This window comes from Coptis chinensis, chromosome 8 (assembly GCF_015680905.1).
Source record: "Coptis chinensis isolate HL-2020 chromosome 8, ASM1568090v1, whole genome shotgun sequence".
Taxonomy (NCBI): domain Eukaryota; kingdom Viridiplantae; phylum Streptophyta; class Magnoliopsida; order Ranunculales; family Ranunculaceae; genus Coptis; species Coptis chinensis.
Genome location: NC_141463.1, coordinates 83,901,353 through 83,923,743, shown reverse-complemented (window position 1 = coordinate 83,923,743; position 22,391 = coordinate 83,901,353). Strand labels below are relative to the sequence as shown.

Sequence of the window (22,391 nt, the reverse complement as noted above, 5' to 3'; positions counted from 1 at the left end):
GCAGCTATGTATAAACCAATAACAGGCACGGGTGAAGGGAACTTAGAAGCATTTGCAGTTTCATTGATGCAACTATGGTTTGCCATTGTTTCTCTGTTGTCTCACAGTCTGAAGGAGTGAAACATGGACCTAGCTCTCCTTTAATAATGGCAATCGGAACAAGTTTTTTTTTTCTTTTTCCTTTTTTTTAGATAAGCATTACTTTTATTGATGTATGAAGCAAGGTATAATTTTTTTTTTTTCAATATTCGAAGCAAGGTATAACATAGTGCACATTGCACATATGAGGGAGATTCTCATACGAAGGATACATAATCATAACTTTTATTGATGTACTAGCCATTTGGCTTGGCCATCTTGCTGGTAAAGTGATATATGCTGGTAAAGGGGAAAGTTACTTATAAACTGATTATTCTCGATGGTTATCAGTCCTTACAAAACTAGTTAATGGCAGAGATTGATAGAGTATGTCACGTTAATGGCAGAGATTGATAGAGTATGCCGCGTTAATTTGGTTCGCTCCCACCACTACTATGGATTCAAGAACTCGTTTAAACACGATTCATATGAATTATATTGGGTCTGCCTAAAAATATGACAACTCTTGGAGTATGTCTTAAATACTCCTCGAGCAATTTGACTTTAGCTTCTGAAGGCTAGGTGAACAGCATTAACATTTTCAGCAAAAACACCTTATGGTATAACGTTATAAGAAGAATCAGCTTAAACTTACTGAAGGATTTCAAAACTTAATTATACTGAAGGATTTCATTGGATTTCATTGAAAAGTTTGTATGATTTTCCTTTCCTTCTTACATACTAAAGAATCAAACAATAACAATCAAAAGAAAAGGTCATTGTAAATCCAAGTTCTCAACAAAAGAATAAAATAATCATACAAGATCATTAGTAACTCTTACACATGGTCATCATCCTGCCCTGAAAACAAATCATTACAAAGCTCCCCATAAAATGTACAAACCAAATTAATAAAAACAGGACACTTCAAATGCTTCCAACAATATAGAAGCTCTTCCACATCCATCATATCCCGCAACTTTCCTTCTTCCACTATCATTTCTACTAAATAGTTCTCAAAACTACGACAAGCATCTTCAATTTCTTCTTCTTCTTTATTTATTATTATTATTATTTTTTATTGAGATCAGTAACTCTTTGATGCTGGCGGGGTTCGAGCCCCAGACCTTTGGTATCATCACTCAAAGGTTTTACCGACTTTGCTAGTCGGCACTTGCAAAATGTGTGGGCAATCCTGTTTTTAAAGAGATCAGTAACTCAATACTATGTAGCGTGGTTTGAACCCCAGACCTCTGGTATCATGTAGCGTGGTTTGAACCCCAGACCTCTGGTATCATCACCTAAAGGTTTTACCAACGAAGCTAGAAGACACTTAAAAAATGTGTGGGCAAGCCTATTTTTAAAGAGATTAGTAACTCAATAGTATGTAGCGGGGTTCGAACCCCAGACCTCTAGTATTATCACCCAAAGGTTTTACCAACTAAGCTAGAAAACACTTACTCTTCAATTTCTTCTTGACCCTTTTTTTATCATCCTATTAGCCTTCAAGTAAGCAGGAGTTAAAGGTGATGAAAAGAGAAACTTTTCAGTCCTTCCTTCTCCCATACTTACTAGCTCCCCAATCTCTTCTACCTTTTCTTTCTTAGCGCGAAATGACGATAGTACTGCACAAATTCGAAAGATGACACTACAAATTATTTTAACATAATATATATGAAAGAACACTAGTGTAAGGAATAAATTGAACACAAACAACGTACAAAACTCAGATGGGAGACCCGTTATGAAGAAGTCAATTGTTCCCTTAAGGCTCTAATGAATGCATCAACATCTTTTGTGTTGTAGAAGTGGAGACTAGCACACACACTTGCATTAATTTCCAAGTATCGATGGATAGGTTGAGCGCAATGATGACCTGATCGGATAGCCACTCCATACTGAAACAAAAAAACATAGAAAGTCAGAAACTTGCAGGTAGCTAACATGTGTTACGTGTATATATATATCCATAATAAGAATGTGTTTTATCATTCACACATACACAACAAAATACCTCTAAGGAGAATATGATAGAATGATAGATACAGTAACAATATGAAGACACGAGTGCTCTCCAGTCTCCTCAAATGATATAATAGATATTTAGAGACATAACAAAAATTGACTAAAGAGGAAGGTAACACACAATATACAAGTGTCTCTCACTAAATTTGAAAAAGTTTCACAATCTTACCTCTTGATCAAGAAAAGTTGCAATGTCTGTTGGATGTATATTCTCAACATTGAACTAACAAAGAGCAAAGACGACCCGACATGTTCTCAAGGAACGAGGGCCATATATGCAGACGTTGGGAATCACGCACAAGCTTTTATGAAGATATGTAGCCAACTCTATCTGCATGGACACAGAGCAAGGAGTACTTTAACAACGTTCTCTAAAGTGTCTAGCCTTAAAATTATAGATAAACCTAACGATTTTTCTTTTTCTTTCCTTGTTCAATTCCAATCCCACAACTTAGAAGGATATTTAACAATAACTAAGTGCTGAAAAGACAGCCAGCTATAGCAAAGAGATGATTTGGCCAATACTTTCCAATTAGGTTCTAAAATTAAGTAAATAATCAAGATACCAACAAGGTGACATCACTAGAAACATATAGAGATGAAAGAGAGAGGAGGGGGTGGGAAGGATTTGCTCACCTCATAATCATGGATCTTTTGCATGCCAATCCCCGACAAATAATCAATTGCCGCTCCAAGCCCTATAACCTCCCCAATTGCGGGAGTTCCAAACCTCAAATCTGGTACAATTGAGTAAGATCAAACATTTTCTAGTTTCTATTTTCTTTCCTGGGATTCATTACTAAGCTAGCTAGCTAATATCTAAATTACTTAGAAACTAGATTGTCACTTTTTTTATAGTTATTAGTCACAAAACCTGTTTAAGATCTAGTGAATGAGGACCTTTTCAAAATGAAGGTCTTATATACTAATTTATTATGTAAACCTTATAATTTGTTTCATTTTCAAAAAAAAAAAGGAAAAGGAAAAAAAAAATGAGTTGTATAGGGCCGCCAACCATGTTATTACATGCATTAGATTTATGTTACATCACTGATTTCATCTTGTTCGGATAAAACAAAACTACGTAAATTTTAAATTGTATATCATAAGGTTTTCAGTAGATTTTCAAACTTAAGAGAAAATAAATACTCGTTTTAGGGTAATAGAGAACAAGAAACTAGCAGATAAAGGAAAAGAATAGTTAAATTACGGAAGTGTGTCTTCAAAGTAGTAGAAAGATAGGCAAGCATGTGTTATTGCCAACAAAAAGGAAAAAGGTTATGTTCTGTTATAAACAAAAGATCGATCATAAAGTCTTGATTTAGCAATTAGAGTTTCTAAGTTACTTTAAAAATCAGTTCACTTCGTGAATTCAAGCAATCAAATAAATACACGAATATGCATACAAACAGACCATTTTGTCGAAATATGATTAGGCGGATGAGCAAAAAAACTTGGTGATTAAACCATAGACTTGGGTGTCAATAACCTAACCCAAAATGAAAGACAATAGGTGTGTGAAAGCAAAAGGGAAAAGGAATAGTTAACAAGAGATTAAATTGGCAAATGAACTTTCAAGACAAAAACCTAGGCCATATCAATCTCAGAGATACATATCGGTGCTTTTTACAAATTAAATTATGTGACTCATCAAATAATGGGTTCTAACTTCAAACACAATTCTAGTCATTCAATTTGTAGTGCACAATTCTAGCTGTTCAATTTGTAGTTTAGTGTATGTTAGGCTCCAAACAAAATAACCTGGAAGGAGGTTCGCATAAGTGGAATGATCTAAGAATACATCGAAATCATAGCCACCACCTTTGAAACATATAAAAGCAAGTTACACATTGTGGTAGAACCCGGTCTTAAAACTTGAATATCAGCTAAAATCTCTTACTAAGAAAACCCTTTCAAGTCCAAGATTACCTAGGAAAGGAATATGACAAGACCTTACTTTTGCCATATATGAATCCAAATGCAGTGTAGGGCCCAAATCTGAGACATGTTTATTACTTAATTTCATGTATGGATAATCATAGGGATGAAACATAGTAACAACAATTAAAATACATATAGAAATAGGTTTCAAAAGCCTCATTTTAGATTATCACGAACCTTGTGCGATGATGCAACAAGGAAATCAGCATCTAGACTTTGCACATCAACCACCATATGTGGAACACTTTGACAAGCATCTACAAGTACTTTTGCCCCAACATCATTGAGACCAACTTGTAATATCCTTAATTGGAAGAACAGAACCTAAAAACACAAAGATAATCCATTATGGAAAAATGGTCAAACAACATATCGAACTAAGAACTTACATCAAATGCAACAAAGAATTCTATTCAACAAAATAATAAACACTGGAAAAATCCTAGTTATAATTACAATGTCACACAACGGATGTAAATCAACGAAGAAAATTTATAACAAAATAATGAATTATACATTGTCAACAAGATAGCTATAAAATGTTGACCATGACAATGATAACTTCGACAAGAATGAATTAACAAAACCAAAAGAAATCGGGGATATCGGGCCACTTCAATCCGTGACAAAGTAACTTATTTTGTAATATCTTGGTGATTTAAAGCAATTGAATAAATTCGTCTTTGGAGTTATTTAGAGTATAAGAAGAAGATGGATATAAACGACCATTTCCTCTTGGAGGTAACCCCTTCAAAAGCGGCCCCCATTTTCTCGAGGTGGTTTAAGTTGCTTGTGCGGACCAATCACATTTTGTAATCCCCGTGGTCAATCTATCGTGTTCACTCATTGCATACACCTAATCAACTCTTGTCCCCTAAGTCTATTCCTCTTGTAATTACCTAGAAAACTCTCGTCTTTTCTCCTTGCAAATATTGTGACATAGCTCCCCGAGCTTTCAATCAACTCCCATGCCACACCAAGTTATAGTGAAAAGTTCTACTTTCCATTAATTTTTCAAAAGAATATTTTACGTCCAATAACCATCTTCATTCTAACCTTAGATTATCACTTACCTTGAAAAATATTCTGAAACCAACTAAACATAAGCATTCTCTCTTTGCTCTTCTATTTTAAGCCACACACACTCGTAAAGGGTCACGTGAACATCTATGAAGGGTGAACATACCCATCAAGCCATAACACGGGTAGAATAAAAGCTTTAACCGAGACAAGGCATGAGAAAGGAGAACAGAAAAGTTTAAATAAGAAAAGAACACGCCTACCAAGAGTGTTGGAGAAATGATGAGTGACCACAAGTTTCGTCTTCTCCATAAACATTTCTTTCAACTTATCGATATCGAGAACTTCTGATTAAACTAACAAATTTGAGTGTAACACCAGTCTTTTGAGCCACAATTTGAAAAGGAACTATGACACTTTGTCCGGGCAATCGTAAGTATGATCTGCATGAAAGCAAAAGAAGATTTTAAAGGAGACAAGCAAAAGTGCCCCAAGGCTGAAATGCTTGGGTTGAAAAAGAGACAACCAAGTACAAGGATTTACCTCATCCCCGGTCTTAAATTCAATAGGTCCCAAAGTAGGCTACAAGATTCATAGCCTCTGGCCGTGATTTAGGTGAAAAAACAATCTCAAAAGTAGACTTTGATGCATTAATGAAACGAGCCACCTTTATCCTCAGCTTTGATTCATATTCATCAGTGGCTCTTGCACTAAAGTGCGAGGGAGAAATTAGTTAGAATTCATGATGAAGATTATTTTCAGTAAAACCTCTTGCATCAATTTGTGTTAAAAGGGATCTAACAAAATGAACATAGATTATAGTGAATATAGATTCTTCAAAATGAACAAAAACAAAAATAGACATGCCAAGTGACAATTCCAAACAAATGAAATCCAATAGTTAATTAAACTTTAGATTTTACACTTCAGATAAAAAAGAATTAAAAAAAAACCCTTAAACTTATGTCTCGTTTCCACCCCTTTAGCACTCCAGACAATAAACAAAGAGCCGTGCGATGGACCTCCAAATTTCATCCGTTATAAACTCTGAGATACGATTTGAAAGAGGAATTTCATGGGAACTGACCATTGAATATGATCTTTCAAAGATTCGATTTGAAAGAGGAATTTCATGGGAAGTTTACTCTTTCTTGAACTCCTCGGTTGGACTCTCACTCAAGGGCTTTTGAATATAGCAATCGGTAGTTGTCTAAAACCCAATGCAACAAACAATTTTCTATAGATTTATATAGATCTTCAAGCGTTGAGGGGGTTTCAGCAAGGATGCGATCAATAATGTCACGAACAAGAACTCCATCAATAAATAGTTCTCAAAACTGCGACAAGCATCTTCGACTTCTTCTTGACCCTTAACATCCCTTTCAGTCCTCCTTCTCCCATACTTACTAGCTCTCCAATATCTTCCAGCCTCTCTTTCTTAGCACGAAATATAATATGGGGGTAAGTTCATCCATGCATAAATCATTATGGAGTTTTCATTATCATGCATAAAAGAAAATTAGTGTCCTGATACACTTAAAATAAAAATCACTCGTGTCATTGATACTACCATAAAACTTTATATTTACTTTAGTCATGCTATCAGAAGAATTAAATTTTAAAACCACTTGAATCCTAATTCATGCTTGCAACTGGATCAAATATAGCACGTATTCAAAAAAAAAAATTCATATTCATCTATCATAATCATATAGACTGAAACAAAGCAATTCAGAACAAATACTCGAATATGCAAAAATTAATGTGAAACTAATTTAACAATATTAATCAATCATACACGCACGGTAATAGTTCACCTATATACAATAATATAAAAATGTGTATACGCAAGTATACACATCTCAAAAAGAATACACGTGTATACGCCAGTATACACAGCTCAAAAAATACATGTGTATACGCAGGTATACACATCTCAAAAAGAATACACGTGTATACGTAGGTATACACATCTCAAAAAGAATACACGTATATATTTTATTATTATTATTATCTATTTATAATTAATCACATCTAACAAATTAATCTCTTATACTTCAAAATACTATTCATCCATTAAAGTGTACGAGTGAGGCGAGATAGTTCCTCCAACACCGAGGCAATTAGTTCCTTACTCAGTACGTCACAAAATCATCAGTTAATACAGCTCATTCAATATAGATTAAAATATCTCCTTATTTCTCAAATAATAACATAACACTCAAATACAAAGTTCACAAACATGTTATTGCACTTAATCCCTAATACATGTGAAAATGATCACCAACAATAAAACAATATTACAGCAGCACACATCATTTTGATCAAATCCGTTAGTAATTAACACATTACACATATAACCACTCCTCATATGATGAGGAAAAATAAAAGCATTTCATATGCACTCCACAAGAGTAACTAATATAAATATACACATTACACATACAATCAAATCAAGAAAAATATTGCCTCTCTTTATTTCTATATCACTTTTATTTTCTTTGTAAAAATAAAACAACTAGCGGAAATAGTTTTGAAAATAAAACTCCTTAAACACTACCCATAAACCACGATCCGAGAATCACCTAGACTCACCTAAGTCTAAGCTAACCAAATGCTCGATATTAAACATCCGCGACCTCGAATTTTAAATTGCACTGAAAAAACAATAATTTGTTCCCGACTCTTTGATCTCCGAGGTGTGACACACTCTCCTCTTCCAAAAACCCATAAACAGTTTAAATATGCGGATAATAAAAACCAATAAAAATTTTAACTTAAACAAAAGTCTTCTTCATACAAAAATTTACAAATAAGATTAGGTTACAAATCTCTTTTCAATTACAAATGAAAATACGTAAAACATTGTCTAGACTGAAAATCTATATCACCTCAAGGGAAAACAAAACCTATCTTGAAATGCAACGCTCACGCAAACCACAAGCAGCAACCAACTTTCTTCAACACTACACCTGTCAAAACTTATCAACTGTGTTCATTGAATGAACACACCCGATAAGCAAACATGCAAATCGGGTCAGCATTATAAAATGCTGGTGTGAGTAGCTCTAAAATACAACATATATTTATACATATATATACACAATTCATACGGCAGTTAGTTCCTCCACCGAGGCGTCTTAACTTTCAACGACTAATACAACATCCTTAAGAATAATAATTAAGGCAGGTAGTTCCTCCACTGAGGCGCCTTAACTTCCCACTAACCACATAACAAACTATACGCATCATAAATAAGGCAGGTAGTTCCTCCATCGAGGCGCCTTAGGTTCAACTAAACAAGATAACCAACCAAACGTATTATTATAATTAGATTGTTTCAAGCTTTCATTGCGTGTCCCTAAAATCACGTCATATCTATGTCTTACCTAGTTTTCCTGGCTACCACAGTCGCAACCCAACGCCGAACATGTACATCCACATGCCTCCCTTACATAATGAGCCACTCCGTGCGTGAATCCACCTCCGGCGGGATGCCGCGACACCGTAAATCCTCACACGGAAGCCAAATCTATGTAAGTACTGCCACTATTCGGCATAAAATATTGCGCATCATCGTTCTATATTGCGAACGGAATAATCAAGCCATTATTCGGCTACGCCAGGAGGGCCATTCAGCTTTACTGAAACGCCAGAAGGGCCAATCACATCTTACGCCTGAAGGCCATTCAGATTAACTGAAATGCCAGAAGGGCCAATCACATGAGTTGTGGTAGCTAGGTTCTAGGATTTTCGTTACGTCATTTATTCAAGTGTCATACATTAATGACTCATAACAATTCCACTATATCACGTGCAGGTCAATTACCTTATTGCACTAAGCCATAATATTTAGAAAGTATCTCAGTTATTACTTATAACCACTTTCATTATTTCACGTGCCAATATATTATTGCACTTCACCACACTCCCGTGGGCAAATATTCACCAATACTATACTACCTCATAGTAGCATCTCACATATATAATAATGGAGCGTTTATATAAATTTCTCCAAGATATTGCATTTTAGGAATATTATATCTCCTAAAGTTTCTATCTCATCACGGGTCAAAATATACACAGTATCAACGTCAAATCTTTATTAGAGAATGACAACCAAATATGCAAGCTTCCACAGCATTTTATTTTATAACTTGCCCATACAAAATACAACATAAAACGTAGCACAATTAGACAGTCCACAGTCCACAATCAAAGCCCAATATATATATATTTTACACACTACTCACGTCAAATCTAAATTAGATAATGACCAACCAAGTTATACAATATTCGATAATATTTTATTACTATATTTGTCCATGTAAACAAATATGTGAAAAATTGGAAAAATCAACATATCATGGTCAAAGTCAAACTCAACATGTCATGGTCAAAGTCAAACTATCCTGGTCAAAGTCAAACTGTCATGGTCAAAGTCAAACTGTCCTGGTCAAAATCAAACTATCGTTTCCGTGTTCGACAGGTCCATGGTCATAGCCATGGTTCATGGCTAAGGTCAATGTGCATGGCTCACGGCTCATGACTAAGGAAACAGTTCGGACCCAACTAGCCGAGCCCAAACCTTAGAACCCGAAAGTCTAAACATTTAAAGACCCAATTAGATCTATTTTAAGTCCAATGGAGTGGCCCCAAGCAATATTAGAAACGGGCCCAAAAACTTATACTGAACTGGCCCAAAACATAATTTGGAGAAGGCCCAAACAAAACTTAATTAAACTGATCCAGAATACAAATGGGTCGGCCCAAAATTTAACTGAAATCGGCCCAATCAAAACAAAATAGAACTGGTCCAAGCTTTAAATGAACTGGTCCCAAAACTTAATTAAAATCGGGCCCAAACAAAACTAAAAGATTTTGGCCCAAACCAAACATTTAAATTTCGGCCCACACAAAACCAAAAGGGTTAGGCCCAAAGCCCAAACCAAAATTGTTACTGTTCATCTTCCCCTCCACCAACAGCCACCAAAATCCGGCCACCCCTTTAACAAACACGAAATCCTAAATTCTTAAATCCACCCTCTTCTCCCAATCTAGATCTAAAATCGCACCGCCATTAATGGCTGCTACAAGCTTTCAACAGCCCACCCAAATCCGACCTTCCCTCATACATCAACAACCAAACTCCATTATAAAACAACCAACAAAAACCATCCAAAAACAGTTCGAATTATAAAAATTGCCCCACCCCAGTATCACAGTAATGGCAGTAATGCCATTAACGATGGCTCAAGCTTTCTCCAAGCTCCAACAGCGCCCATGACGACCTCCAACCACCACCAATGGTAATCCCACTAACCCCACAACCGAACCCACAAAAACAAAACAACCCATCAAAGAGCAATGCGTTTCATGGGGCTGGCGCCTCCATTGACAAAGCTCCAACGAGTTTCTGAACTGTTCCAACAGTTTCAAACTCCTATAATCCCAACACCACTCCACCAAAAGTCAAACTCGACAGCACCCAATCCGCCCCGACGGTTTAACCATCGATTTCAATCTCGACAGTTTAACCCATATTTTTAACAACCACAGTACGAACGATAATAACATAATAATAAACCGAAAACATAAACATAAACTTTTAACAGTAAAGTTACCCGTGAAATAGAAAACTAATCTACTCACCTTACGTAACAGCTCGACGAATCTCTCCTAATCCGCGTCGTCGCGCTCCAACGCTCGAGCAAACAAGCTTCAAGCTCTGCCTCCATTTTTAATATATTATTTTTCTCTGAACCCTATTTTTTAGAAAAATGTGTTTATATACTTGGGTCCGAAACCCAAGCCCAACACCGACTCGGGCCCAAAACCAGGCCCACGTATCCCGAGTCCAATCTGACGAATTTTTAAATAAATAATTTAATTAATTAATAAATATAAAAATATGTATTTAAAAATACGGGTGTTAGAGGTACTGCTTTTTGGTGCATGGAGAGAGGTGTTGAAAATGCAAACTCTATGACTTTTTGGTGTATGGAGAGAGGTGTTGAAAACGCAAACTCCATGACTTTTTAGTGCATAGAGAGAGGTGTTGAAAACGCAAACCCCATGACTTTTTGGTGCTTGGAGAGATGTTGAAAACGCAAACCCCATGACTTTTTGGTGCGTGGTGAAAACGTAAACTCCATGACTTTCTGGTGCGTGGGGCAAGATGTTGCATACGCAAATCCCACGACTTCTTGATGCGTGGAGTAAGGTTTTGCAAACGCAAAACTCCACGACTTCTTGATGCGTGGAGTAAGGTTTTGCAAACGCAAAACTCCACGACTTTTTGATGCGTGGAGTAAGGTTTTGCAAACACAACCTCCACGACTTTTTGATGCGTGGAGTAAGGTTTTGCAAACACAAACTCCATGACTTTTTGATGCGTGGAGTAGGGTTTTGCAAACGCAAAACTCCACGACTTTTTGATGCGTGGAGTAGGGTTTTGCAAACGCAAACTCCACGACTTTTTGATGCGTGGAGTAGGGTTTTGCAAACGCAACCTCCACGACTTTTTGATGCGTGGAGTAGGGTTTTGCAAACGCAACCTCCACGACTTTTTGATGCGTGGAGTAGGGTTTTGCAAACGCAAACTCCATGACTTTTTGATGCATGGAGAGAAGTGTTGAAAACGCAAACTCCATGACTTTTTGGTGCGTGGAGAGAGGTGTTGCAAACTCAAACTCCATGACTTTTGGTGTATGAAGAGAAGTGTCGAAAACGCAAACTCCACGACTTTTGGGTGCATGGAGAGAGGTGTTGCAAACGCAAACTCCACGACTTTTGGGTGCATGGAGAGAGGTGTTGCAAACGCAAACTCCATGACTTTTGGGTGCATGGAGAGAGGTGTTGCAAACGCAAACTCCATGACTTTTGAATTTGTATATGTTATTTTTTTACGCCCGTCATTGCTAAACTTTGAAAGAGCTCACCCGCCCGTCATTGCTAAACTTTGCTTCACAGTCTTTGAAAGTAAAAACTCGTCTAACTGTCCATTTTCAACTAGCTTTCAGATCTTTCCCCGAGGGATCTGCAATCTTCAGTTTTATTTAAGAACGACTTCTTGACCAGTCTTTGTGGGGTTCTTTAATGTTTTATGCCAAATTATACAACTTCTTGACGTCGATTTCTTACGGTCGCCCCCAGTTCTGCATTTTGTATGCAAGATCCTTCCATTGAGTTTCCACCACACTCGCATTGCTCATTGTTTTCTTGATAATGTTTGATTGTTGGTCTGTGAATGTAGTAGACGAGCAATACTTTCTTGATGTACTTCATCTACATTGGCTTTCGAATGAGCTAGTAATTCGTTATTAAGACCATCGTCTAAGGCAGCAGTACGGGTTGTCCCAGCAAAAACTTTGGTAAGTAATATGGCTTCTGCTCCAAAAGCCAAGTTAAATGGTGACAGTCCTGTTTAGCACTTTGGAGTGGTTTTATATGTCCATAGAACGGCTGGTAGCTCTCTTGTCCGCTTTCCTTTAGCTTGCTCGAGTCGACATTTGAGGATTGCTAAGATTGACTTGTTTGTCCCCTCGGCTTCCCCATTCATTTGAGGGTGATAGGATGTTGAAAAATTGTGTTGAATATAGAGACTAGCACAGAACTTGTGTATTTCTTCTGCATCAAACTGCTTTCCATTGTCTGATATTAACTCGGCAGGGACACCAAAATGTCACACTATATCCTTCTATAGGAACCGCTTCACGTCGAAAGCTTGTATGTGCACTGAGGGTTATACCTCTGCCCACTTGGTAAAGTAATCAGTAGCAACCAGCAAAAAATGGACATTCCCTGAAGCTCTAGGGAAAGGCCCAATGATGTCTAAACCCCATTTTGCAAACTGCCAAGGTGAGAAAATTAGACGCAGTTCATTTGCTGGAACTCGCCCAAACATAGATAGCTTTCCTTACTGAATCCGCTAAGTCCAAAGTTGTGCGCATGGCATAAAAGACGGCTTCATATTCTGCTACATTGTCAGAGGCCTTGAACTTAGAACGAACTGAGCTCTCAATAGTCGACTTATCTGGCTTGATAAAAAACACATCCTAATCCAAAGCCAAATTTGTTATGTGAGTCATCTGTGTAAACAATCCATGAATCGGATGAAGAGTCAGTATGCTTTGGCGGGGATTCCTCGCCCCCAATTGTGGCCGATTCACTAGAGATACCTTCATCTTAGTTGATTTTGGGGATGAAATCGTTGATAGGGAAATCTGTCATTAGGGATGCAAGTGCATGACCCTTTTTTGAAATGTGAGGTTCGAAGGTAATGTTATAAGTACTCAAGTAGATGTCCCATTCCGTGAGTTTGCTTGATTAATCCTGAGCACTTCGGAAAACTTTGCGAAGAGGATACTCCATATATACTTTAACCAGTCTTCCATGGAAGTATGGCTTAAGGCGCCTGGCAGCATGAACCAATGCTAGAGTGATTTTTTATTTTTATTTTTATTTTTCCTCAAATATCTGGTTTCTGCCCCCGTTAGTGTCTTACTAATGAAGAAGTTCGAATGACCGTCTTCTCCATCGACGAACAGTACTACACTTACTGCAGTATCTGTAGCGGCGAAGTAAGCTCCAATAGGTTGCCTTGTAGGCCGGGCCGCCAAGATTGGTGGTGAGACCGTGTATTTCTTGAATATCCGGTTTGAATCTTTCTTGATGTTCTCGTGATTTTGTATCTTCGTGAGAAAATCATCTAATGGCATCTTCATTTACTGCAAGGTCTTTCCATCGTGTTTCAGCCACACCCGCATTGCTCATTGTTTTCTTGATAATGTCTTTGATTTGCTATTTTGTGAATGGTGCGCCTGCGACTTCTTGATTTTTGATTTTAGGGGTAACTTCGCTATGCTGCATCTCATGGTGTGGTCGCCCCCAGTTATTGCGTACTTCCAAATTTTGTTGGTTTCTTGGACTGCGAGACCTGTGCCGATAATACATGCTAAACTGTCGAATTGGGGAGTAGTTTCTTCAGTGTGGCCGCATTCTGGGGTGATCTTTGTTAAACCTTCTATAGCGGTTTTGCTGTATTTAAACCATGTCTTAGGTCGTATTGCAATTCGTGCCTGAGGTCATGACCTTGTCGTCCGGCATCGCCTCTTATGGTTGATGTTGTCCATTTTTCTAATCTTCTTGACATGTTGCGATTAACGCGTGATGATTTTGGAATCTCGTGGGAGGTATGATGTCTTCCTGACAATGTGTTTTGTTGTTCTTTATGCCTTGTGTTATGACCCTTGCTACACCCATCGTCCTTGTTATTTCAAGATCTAGATTGCCTCCTCGAATGGGATGAACGTATGCTTAACCTTGAGTGATTTGGATGATTTTCAGGGATAAGTTCTAATGGACGGAATCTGCCATTATTATCCTGTATTTGGTTGAATACATTTTGATTTTCACTCTATTTGGGGGCTCTTGCCGTTGTGGAAAAAGTAGCATCAGTGTCATCCATTTGTATTTGCTTCCCTTTGTCCAGTTGCTTCTGCAAGTAGTTGTTGACTTGTTGTGTTCATTTTCTCTTCTGAGCCTTTGACGCATCATTTCTAATGTAACGTCTTCATCTTCTGTCTCCATATTTTCTGGATCTACTTAGTTTGCATTTGTAGCATCTAGATCTTGAAGATGAGCTGTTGGAACCTTCGGTCGCGGTAATGCCTAGATCTGGGTTGTCGTGGTACTTGGAGATGTGAAGGTCGAGCTTGCAGATCTAGTGCGGCTAGTTGATCCATCGCGACTGATTAATCGAATTTTCAGGATTTGGTAAATTGTTTTCTTTCTTCTTGTCGCTAGTCTTTGAAGAAGTGTTACTCATTATCTTTCGCCCACTTTGGTGCCCAAAAGTGTTGCTCACTAGTGATGCCCAGAAGTGTTGCTCATTAGTGTTGCCCACTTTTGGTGCCCAGAAGTATTGCTCACTAGTGCTTCCCAGAAGTGTTGCTCATTAGTATTGCCCACTTTTGGTGCCCAGAAGTATTACTCACTAGTGCTTCCAACTTTTAGTTAGAACCAGAAATGTTGCTCGTTTGTGCTGCCCACTTTTAGTGCCTACGAAATGGTGTCGTCTTCCTCCGTTCTTGTTATTTGTTGTCTTGTATTCAGTCCATACGTTATAGTTTACATTAAATCTGATTGTGTTGTACAAGTGGCAGCGTTATTGTCATTGTCTATCTTGTGGTTGTTTTCTTTTGCTTTACGCTGACAATATTGTAGAGTCTCCTCTGTAACGATGGTATTGTCTTGTGTGCAGTTATGTTTTCCATTGCTGAAGCATTGTGGTGGCCTTTGATGAAGGCGATAGAGGATGCAAATTAATATTGAGCCTTTTGGCTTATAGAGTCTCTTGATCCAGCGAGTTGTTGTGTTAAACTGATGAACTTTTATTTGCCTGCTTGTCTGATATCGAGTAATAACCGTTGATGGAACTTGAAAGTAGTAGATCTATTTTGGCTGATAGTTGAAATTTGAATGTTTGTTTAACTTCTTCATTCCGCTTTTCGCCATGGTTGACTTCGGCATTCTTCTTTGTAAAGGTGTGAGATCTGATAACATCTTGGAGCACTTGTGGAAATTCTCTTGCGTTTTTGCCATTGTTAATAGTTGTACTGGCCTCCTTTTGTTTAGTTGCTTCTACAAGTTGTCGTTAAGTTTCTTTGTTTTTCTGAACCTTTGATGCAGCACTTCCAGGGTCAAGCTTTTATCATCTATCTCCATATTTTTTAAATCTGCATCTCGTGAAATTGTGCCATTATGAGGAGAAGATACTGGCTAGTGAGACCGTAGAAGTTTAGATATGGGCTTTTGTGGTATTTGAAGCTGCAAAGGTGAAGCCTTTTGGTATGGTGGAACTTGATTGACTGGATCTTCAAGATTTGCTCAGTTGTTTCCATTGGACTGTTGTGTTCTTGCTTGGTTGTTTACTTGAGATCTTGTAGCTGTCGCCATTAATGGAGCTTGAAGAAAAATGTGGAAGAGGCCCGTTGATAAGAACCATGAGACGGGCCAATTATGTTTGGGTAAGAACTCACCCAACACACTAACGATCTTGTTAGGGAGATTGTTGTAGAATTGTTGAGACTGTACCTTAAAGGCTGCCCACGTATCCAAATCGTTCTCCTGGAATCAAGTCTCTCAAATGAACGTAGTTCTTTGTTTGAAATGATTGTTGGGTATTTATAGGAATCTTATTGCTTAAAATACCCTTTCCTTATTTGATGAGATATTTCCCTCTTTGTATGAAATCTTTCCTAAAGCTTCATATGGAAAAAATCCCTTGACATATCTTCGGACCTGCTATATATAACTTGGGTGTCATATTAGTGGGCAGTGTCATTGCTCCAATAAAGGGCATGCCCGAATGCCACACTAGTAGGCAAGCGGGACAGCCACAGTAGCGGGCAAGCAAGCACGCCTCATTAGCGGGCGGCTCTTATAGTAGTACCCAATGATGGTCGTTCGTAGGGGTACGAGTACACTGCTACATACAACGGTGCTTGAAGGTTGATGGGAAACTGTCTCCCAAGATAGAACGGATTTCCTTCTATAGAAAGCTAGCACTTCAATTCTATAGAATCAGCGAACACAACATAATATTTGACTAAGAACAGAGGGAGAAGAGAAAGATCAGAACTCTGTGTGATTTGGTGTGTCTTTCTCTCCAAATTCATCCACTATTTATAGGTGAGTGGTGCCTCTTCGAAACAACACAGTGACTCTTGGGAAAAAGTAAGCAACTCTTTGAAAAGTCACATGTTTCGAAAGGACACACCATTTCGGCATATAACACTGTTTCGAACCAGTGCCTATTTCGAAAAGTTACACCTTTTCGGCATGATGCACTGTTTCGAACCAGTGCACATTTCGGAAAGGTCTCACCTTTTTGGCATAATGCACTATTTCGAACCAGTGCACCATTTCGAAAAGGTTTTTCTCACTTTACGTACTGTTTCAAGAGAAACCCATTTCATCTCAAGTGGGTAACTTGGGAGACAAATAACTCATTCATATCTCAATAGATTTGTACAAATCTATTTTTCTAACAATCCCCCACATGAATGAAGATTTGGCTTCTTCTAGCATAAACATCGAATTTCTGTTCTTTTACAAATGAAAAGATACCGCATCAGGTCAAGTAGCATGGGAGGCCTTGAACTTGCCTTAGTGAAAGACGATCGGATTTAATTGGACGATCAGTAGACTTCAATTAATGTCCTTGAACTGTCAGCCGTTTGTATAAACCTAGACAATCATCTTCACGCAGTACCTTCTCGAATACTGTTGGTTCTCACGCTTGTGTTCATTTTGGCCTTGAACACTTCTTGGTTTCAGATAGTGCTTTTGAGACATTTTGTCTTTAAAATTCTCATAGAAGCGGCCCCACTTCGCACTAACATAGGTGATTTCTATAAAGAGTATCCTACAATACTCCACTTGGATAACATAACTTTCCAAGATATAGTAAATCATTAAAAGCTTGACTTATCCTGGGTCTCGCAGCAGATATACACTGTCTTATATAGGAATGGGTTAGAGTATAATATTAGTCTCCAGTGCTTAACTGAGTCACAGACATAATTCAGTTGGCCCTTTGAACCTAGATCTTGGGATCTCCAGTCAACTAGGTTGGTTTTTCCATTATGAGGACTCTTGGTTGATTATCTCAAAGGTTTTAAGCCTATTCCCCTTGATAATCGTTCTACTTGCTCTCTTGTTAAACATTTTGTAAGCGGATCTGCAATGTTACGTTATCTTTTGACCTTACATAGTCGATTGAGATAACTCCATTTGAAAGCAATTGTCTAACGGTGTTATGTCTACGACGTATGTGTCGAGACTTCCCGTTATACATGCTACTTTGTGCTCTACCAATAGCAGATTGGCTGTCACAGTGTATACACACTGCTGGCACAAGTTTAGCCCAGTTTGGAATATCCTCTAAGAAATTTGAAGCCACTTTCGGCTTCTTCTCGATCTTGTCCAACGCGCTATGAATTCCGATTCCATAGTGGACCTTGCTATTCACGCGTTTGCTTTGAGGATTTTCAAGAAATTTATGCATCTCTCCTAGAGTAAAACACCACATTTGATGTCTTTTGAGTAATGCTTCAACAAATTTCCAATTTTGAATTGATTAATTCAAGGAGATATATAATCCCCCATATTTTTCCAATTTCTCATGACAAAGTCAATAAATTGGAAACCATTTAGATATATGTTTTTCAAGTGAAACGTCTTGTTAAAAAATATCACGTATCATTCATATAGTGTCTAAACACGTCTAAGACCTCAATTTGCTTACAAGTATGTTGACATTCATAAGATTGAATAGCCAACCATTTAGTACTTCTGTTGGTTATTGATTATGTTCACAAAGAGTCACAAAAACTCCAAGTTTTGAACCTTATCTTACCAACAGGTCGGTGTCTTGTTAGAATTATCTTGGTTCCGCTTTCCAAGTGTTTGCCTTTTCAAACAGTCACACATTTCCATCAAGTTCACTTTAATTCCACCCATGTTCAATGAACCATCTTTGTTTAAACCCAAACCATATGGCGCCAAGACTATTACAAAGGCCATGGTGGTTATTTAAGTTATTGGACGGACGTCCATTAAATTGGATACAAACTAGTGTGCTTCAAGCACTTCATCGATGCAACTCGACTTTCCATTCAATCAGTACGTGAACCATTCCCTTCTTTCACATCTCTTCAACCGGATTGAAGGAATTTCGAAGGTCACCTTAGCGTTCACTACTAAAGAACTGCCAAAATATATAATTTCTGAGTGTGTAATTAACTAGAAATACATACCGTCCCAGTGCATGGAAGCATCATAGTGAGGAACTATGGCAAGAAAATGTTTGCCACATATCAATCTTTTGACCACCGCTTCTCAACGACGCGTTAACAAAACCCACTTCAAGATTGTTAGTGCATTTACATAAGTATAACCAAAATTAATTCAACAAAATTAATTCAAGGCAAGAACTCTGTCTTAAGTTGTTAGGAATATACAACTTAATTGTACTTACTATTTACCAATTACCAAACTATACAAACATTTTGTCTTGTAAATGTCTTGTACTTCTTAATTAAATCCGAGCCTAGTGTAGATACACTATGTCTTTAAGACAGATTTTCCCCCTCACGGTGCTTGAAGGTTGATGGGAAATTGTCTCTCAAGATAGAACGGATTTCCTTCTATAGAAAGCTAGCACTTTAATTCTATAGAATCAGCGAACACAACATAATATTTGACTAAAACGGAGGGAGAAGAGAAAGATCAGAACTCTGTGTGATCTGGTGTGTCTTTCTCTCCAAATTCATCTACTATTTATAGGTGAGTGGTGCCTCTTCGAAACAACACAGTGACTCTTGGGAAAAAGTAAGCAATTCTTTGAAAAGTCACATGTTTCGAAAGGACACACCATTTCGGCATATAACACTGTTTTGAACCAGTGCCTATTTCGAAAAGTTACACCTTTTCAAAGATGATGATCTTTGTTTGAACCAATGCACATTTCGGAAAGGTCGCACCTTTTCGGCATAATGCACTGTTTCGAACCAGTGCACCATTTCGAAAAGGTTTTTCTCACTTTACTTACTGTTTCAAGGGAAACCCATTTCATCTCAAGTGGGATAACTTGGGAGACAAATAACTCATTCATATCTTAATAGATTTGTACAAATCTATTTTTCTAACAGAAGCTACTGAGGGGTCTTATAGAAATGTGTTTTTTAAATTTGAATAATTGTATCATTTCTTTCCAAGGTTTGAGAAGCTTTGCTTTAAAGACAACTAATGACTTTGTTTTCATGTTTGAATGATTGAGGGAGAGCTAGTGCTGTTAGGTTGAAGGAACAAAGGGAGGTGACTTCTGTTGGTTTAGTGACTTCAGTCACTTTGTTTGGCATGTGCTGAGACTCAGATTGTTTTGAGATCAACAAAGATAGTCATGAGACGTTTGATAAGATGGTTTGTTAGAGAGAAATAACTTTGTTAGAAAAGATGGTAGATTAGTTTTCTTCAACCAAGAAAGCTATATATTTGCTTTATGTGATGTTCGGCAATCCTAAGTATGATCTGCATGAAAGCAAAAGAAGATTTTAAAGGAGACAAGCAAAGTTCCATAAGATGAAATGCTTGGGTAACCAGTGAAAAATAGAGAACCAAGTATAAGGATTTACTTCATCCCTTTGTCTTAAATTCAATAGGCCCCAAGAGTAGGCTACAAGATTCATAGCCTCTATCGCATTTCGTGTAAAAACAATCTCAGTAAACTCTGATGCATTAATGAAACGAACCACCTTTATCCTCGCTGATTCATATTCATCAGTGGCTCTTGCACTAAAGTGCAGGGAGAAATTAGTTAGAATTCATGATGAAGATTATTTTCAGTAAAACCCCTTGCATCAACCGTGTTAAAAGGGATCTAAAAACATACTAGATTACATAAGTTCCTTTTCAAATTGGAATACCACGATGCACATTGGAATTGTAGGTTGAGTAATAGTTTTGTAGAGAGTCCAAAACAGCAGTAGGCTTTTGTGAAGTTGCTGCATTATATCCAAGTAGACCTGTTTTGACTTGTTCACATTCTACAACACCCAAAACAACCATATTAGCATTTCTGTTAAATCTTTTTTTTTTTTAATGAAAACGGTAATATTGTCCAACAAAAAAACACTTTATTTATCCATAACTCTTTTCAAACGTCCTTAGTTTATTACTTTCAATACTAAAACAAGTCTAAACCCAATATCCACTATCCAAGATGAATTATTTGACACCATTAAAAGAGTTGGTAATACCTGGTGGAGAATAGGAAAATCGGGTCTAGTAATATGCCCAAGTGAAATTGACTGATTTTCAACAGCAAAAACATTTGAAGTTGGTAGTTTTAATAATACTCTTTCCATTTTAAAAAAGAATAAAATTTTACAGAAGAAGAAGAAGAATAATACGACCAAACATATTATGAATCTAATCTTCAGAGATAAAATAGTGAATATAGATTCTTCAAAATGATCAAAAACAAAAACATACATGCCAAATGACAATTCCAAACAAATGAAATCCAATAGTTAATTAAACTTTAGATTTTACACTTCAGATAAAAAAAATTTAAAAAAAACCCTTACAGCTTATGTCTCGTTTCCACCCTTTAGCACTGTCACTGGAGGACTCGGAACAATCTCATATGGCCGTGCCAGTGGACCTCCAGCTTCATCCGTTATAAACTCTGAGATACCAGATCCTTCGGGAAGTGACCATTGAATATGATCTTTCAAAGATTCGATTTGAAAGAGGAATTTCATGGGAAGCCGTACTCTTTCTTCGAACTCCTCAGTTGGACTCTCACTCAAGCTTTTGAATATAGCAATCGGTAGTTGTCTAAAAACCCAATGCAACATCTCCACAAACAATTTCTCTATAGATGTATATAGATCTTCAAGCGTTGAGGGGGTTTCAGCAAGGATGCGATCAATAATGGCACGAACAAGAAACCCAGCAACCCTATCAACATCATGATAATCATGATCCAATTCCTTCAATTTTAAAAGGATCTGACGAGCACGATTCAGATCCAGATGCAAACCGGATTGACGTTGACGATACTCCTCAGGGAGGAGACCACTAAAGTCGCCATCTCTCCACAAATCTTTTGCATATGAAAAGAACATTTTTGCGAACGGATGCGTTGGTGGCATTAGTGTTTGGTGAATGAAGAGAATGATTTCTTGGGCTTGTCTGAATGCAAGTACTAGAGATCCAACAAGATTACCTGGTAAGGAAACTTGTGCAATTTTTACAAGGAATACAATTGGAAGAGTCACAGGATGTTCCATTCCAAATTCCCTTCTAAGATCAAAATCAGGGCGGTCTGGGTATTTTCGAAAGAGTTGCAGTAGATTAGTAAGTGGCTCACTACAGCAAACCTCCCTTAATCTGATTATATCTTCCACACTTTTTCGCAAAATATACTCACCAGCGTAAATTCTAACTTCAGGCCAATGGAGATAGTAGCGGTCTGTATTGTTTATGTACGGACCAATAAATAAGTAACGCACTAGGCCTATTGGGTACACTATCAACCCCGAAACTATCCAGACTATTCTATTGAATAAACATGCACAGAACTTGTATAATCTATTGACAGTCACCCCCTTTTTCAAGGTTCGATAACGAGGTGAATTCCAATAAATTTGGATATTATGAACGTTCCATTTGAATTCCATGCGAGTAAACAATGCTAGCCATCTAAAGACAACTGGGAAAGTTCCAACTATGACAGTCAGAATCTGGGTGACAAC

The 22,391-nt window shown here is 37.5% G+C and overlaps 1 pseudogene; it reads right to left on the bottom strand.

Annotated features, from left to right (window-relative positions):
• Positions 1 to 2,326: 2,326 nt before the first annotated feature.
• On the bottom strand, positions 2,327 to 20,996 carry LOC147483632 (cysteine desulfurase 1, chloroplastic-like; annotated as a pseudogene).
• Positions 20,997 to 22,391: the final 1,395 nt, after the last annotated feature.